This window comes from Haematobia irritans, chromosome 4 (genome assembly GCF_050003625.1).
Source record: "Haematobia irritans isolate KBUSLIRL chromosome 4, ASM5000362v1, whole genome shotgun sequence".
Taxonomy (NCBI): Eukaryota; Metazoa; Arthropoda; class Insecta; order Diptera; family Muscidae; genus Haematobia; species Haematobia irritans.
The window spans coordinates 42,755,949-42,760,004 of record NC_134400.1 but is presented as its reverse complement, the minus strand read 5'-3'; the positions used below and the strand labels follow the sequence as shown (position 1 = coordinate 42,760,004).

General features: G+C 29.7%; 1 protein-coding gene across 1 annotated transcript in view; it reads right to left on the bottom strand.

Moving 5' to 3' along the window:
- The window catches only part of Atg1 (serine/threonine-protein kinase unc-51-like protein Atg1), a 109,897-nt gene that overhangs the window by 69,280 nt on the left and 36,561 nt on the right, over positions 1-4,056 (bottom strand). The window lies entirely within an intron of this gene.

The following is a 4,056-nucleotide window of genomic DNA, read 5'->3' as shown; positions in this document are numbered from 1 at the left end:
CCTAAGTTTTATTAAAAATAAACATTCGAATTTAGCATATTTATTGAAATATTGCTAAATATTTATTATAATGTAAGCTTGAAACCAAAATTCCATATCTTTAGAAAATTTTACTGGAACAAAACGAAAAGAACATGTAAAGACTAAGTTATTACTTTTTTCGATTATTTCATTTTCCTTATATAAGAACAAATCTAGCATTTGTTTAATTGTTGTAATTTTATTTTCTTTCTCACTCTTGATGCAATTGCTTCTTTTTTTAATTCTCTGGTGTATTAAACTAGTCGTAGCCAACTTTCCATAATACTTTAATAGGACTATATAAAATAAAAATATGAAAAATATGAATTTAAAAGAAAATTTGTAATATTTTTATTGTTGGTAAGAAAATATTCAAATATTTAGGCAATTAAAGTGGTTTTGCACATTGATTGTATTTTTGACACCTAGGAAATAAATGTTAAACACTTTTTAGAGGGGATTTTCTCCAATTTAGGGATTTTTCTTTCCTGTATGTCTGTATGTGTACGAATTTTTTGATTTTAGGACTTGAAATTCTAGAAATTTAATAAAAATTAATAAATCAAGTTTACAAAATTATGATTTACATAAAATACAGTTTTCTATATTCTTAGAAAAAAAAACTATGGAGGCACAGTGTATCCTCAAAAAATAAAAACAAAGTGACTTGGAACAAACACTTCGTATTGAAGTAGGTCTCCGAGTATTGCAGATGGAGATGGATGTTCAGTGAATTTAAATGTCGAAAGGTAAACCAACAATTTGTTTTATTTGCCATTCAAAGCTGTCAAACATGCATTGGGTATTTCGTCAAAATTTTATTTCTGTAGAAAATTTTGTCAAAATGTAATTTCTATAGAAAATTTTGTCAAAATTTTATTTCTGTTGTTTTTTTTTATTTCAGCTTAAAACCAGGCATTGACTAAACTATAAGTGTAGCTGAATCAACAGAGGAAAAGAAGGTTTGTCAAATTTATTTGGGCAAAGCCCTATAGACTGCAAGATGGTTGGATGGACGCACGTTTCGGAATTACCACATTCCTCATCAGCATCCTCTACTTGCAGCAAAACTATCAACCAATTATGAGAATAAATTCAGGCAGTTCACAAAACCAAAAAGTAAACCACACTTGAACCTTGTTAAAATTTTATTTCTATAGAAACTTTTGTCAAAATTTTATTTCTATAGAAAATTTTGTCAAAATTTTATTTCCACAGAAAATTTTGTCAAGATTTTATTTCTATAGAAAATTTTGTCAAAATTTTATTTTTATAGAAAATTTTGTAAAAATTTATTTCTATAGAAAATTTTGTCAAAAATTTATTTCTATAGAAAATTTTGTCAAAATTTTATATCTACCAGAAAATTTTGTCAAAATTTTATTTCTATAGAAAATTTTGTAAAAATTTTATTTCTGTAAAAAATTTTGTTAAAATTGTATATCTATAGAATATTTTGTCAAAATTTTATTTCTATAGAAAATTTTTGCCAAAATTTTATTTCTGTAGAAAATTTTGTCAAAATTTTATTTCTATAGAAAATGTTGTCAAAATTTTATTTCTATAGAAAATTTTGTCAAAATTTTATTTCTATACAAAATTTTGTCAAAATTTTATTTCCATAGAAAATTTTGTCAAAATTTTATTTCCACAGAAAATTTTGTCAGAATTTTATTTACACAGTAAATTTTGTCAACATTTTATTTCTAGTGTGGTGAATTAGCCGAAAATGCCACATCACTGAGGGAAATTTCTTATTCCCAGGTGGAGGAATAAACAAGTAGTTTACTCTTTCTCCCTTTAATTTATCTATTTTTCTTGTCAAAAACATCAATATACGGTATAATGGGGATAAAAAGCAGACTTCTACCTTATAAAAGACATCTTTTGCAAAAGTATACCTTTCCTCCTTTTGTAAGAGCGACAACATGTGTAAAAGTCGACTTTCTATTTTGCCATTATTGGAAAGTTGAAATCTTTGCGACTTCCAACATTTTTATACCCTTCACCACTACTGTGGTACAGGGTATAATAAGTTTGTGCATTTGTATGTAACGCCAAGAAGGAAAAGCCTGAGACACATCGTTTAGTATACCGATCGCCTTAGAATTAAATGCTGAGTCGATTTAGCGATGTCCGTCTGTCTATCTATCCGTCTGTCTGTATATGTAATTTTGTGTGCAAAGTACAGGTCGCAGTTTAAGTCCGCTCGTCCTCAAATTCGGCACAGAGCTTTTTATTGGTTCAAAGACAATCGCTATCGATTTTGAAAAAAATCGGTTTAGATTAAGATATAGGTGTCATATATATTTATCACCGATCTGGTCATAATTGACGTATTTATTAACGTATTATATTTTGGGGCTTTCGTAAGATATGCAAAATACCAGCCAAATCGGTTCAGATTTAGATATAGCTCCCATATATATCTTTCGTCCGATTTGAACTTATATGGCCAAAAAAGCCAGAGTTTTGTCCTGATTTGCTTCAAATTTTGCACAAGAAGTTCGTTTAACAGTATTGTTAATTGTGCTAAATTTGTTTGAAATCGGTTCAGATTTAGATATAGCTCCCATATATATCTTTCGTCCGATTTACACCCATATAACCACGGAGGGCAAAATTATTTTCCCATTTACGTTTTTTGCTGAGATAGCAGGATTATTATTCTAACTATGCATGTCAAATTTGGTCAAAATCGGTTCATATTTAGATATAGCTCCCATATATATGTACGCCAGAGTAGAGGAAATATCTTAGAATGTTTCATATTTTAGACCCATTTTCAATGGGAGTTTAATCCAATTGACTCGATAGTTTCCACAGAGAATACATTTAATATGCTATTTAAGTGCGTCATCTTGATCTAATATGGCCAAAATACCCACATTTTACACAAAATTCTGTGATGATTTCCCCATATCGTAGTCATATTCTACACACTGTAATGCCAAACTTTCCACAGAATGGTCGAATTTTAAATAAAGCTCCGACTTGTGGAAATATCGCCCGAATTGGCGAAATAATATATCACAATCCACATATCTTGGCGATATTTAACCAATATCCTTGTAAAATCGCCACTTCTGAGTAGCAAAAATTGTAAATAATACTCAAATTGTCCTATATCTCGAATACATATGTATCGCACGATAAATCATAAATGCTCTTTTGTACAATTGCATCAAAATTGCTCTAGCTTTATATTTCCCATACTTTTTTTTACTAACATTGTGTTTCATCCCAGGGTGTTGGCCGATTTAATTCTAGCGATTTTGTAGAAGTACAAAAAATTGTCTCCAAATCGTTTCAGATATAAATATTTGTATATTTATGGGAATATATACCTTAAGATATAAATATTAATACATGGGAATATAAACATTCATAATAACTCCCAACAAATTGGAAGGAGTTGAGATGGTTACACAAATTTTGGTCTACATAGTGGTGAAGGGTGTAATATAGTCGGCCCCGCCCGACTTTAGATTTTACTTACTTGTTTTTGATGAAATTTGTAAATAACACTCCTCTTTCAATTAAGATTCGATTGTCCAACTTTTACGTTAAAGTCGTTTTTGGTCCCTTTAAAAAGTCGATTAATCTATATTTGTCAACATCAATCGTCGATTATTCGATTTGATTCGATTTTCAAAAATTTAAAAAGTCGATTTGGAAGATTATCGATTTCGACATAAGGACGATGAGTCAGTCAAAAAGTCAGTTTTCGACTTTGGTATCCTAATACATAACAATTCCAGAGGCTGAGAATGAAGCCTCCGCCAACAAAAATGAGTCGGTTTCATTATCTGCAACAGGGGTCTATAATGACAACAATCTCAATGCCAGCCTACATTGTAATCGATTCTTCGTACCAGGACAGAAAGCTCGCCATGCAAACTGAAATTTCGGCCTTATTTATTTTCTCATTTAACAATTGTTGGAAAAAACTCGCCTTTTATACACAAAATAATTATCGTATAGGTTTTCCTTTTTGTGTTTTTTTGTTATTTCATGCAAATGACGAATTTTTTG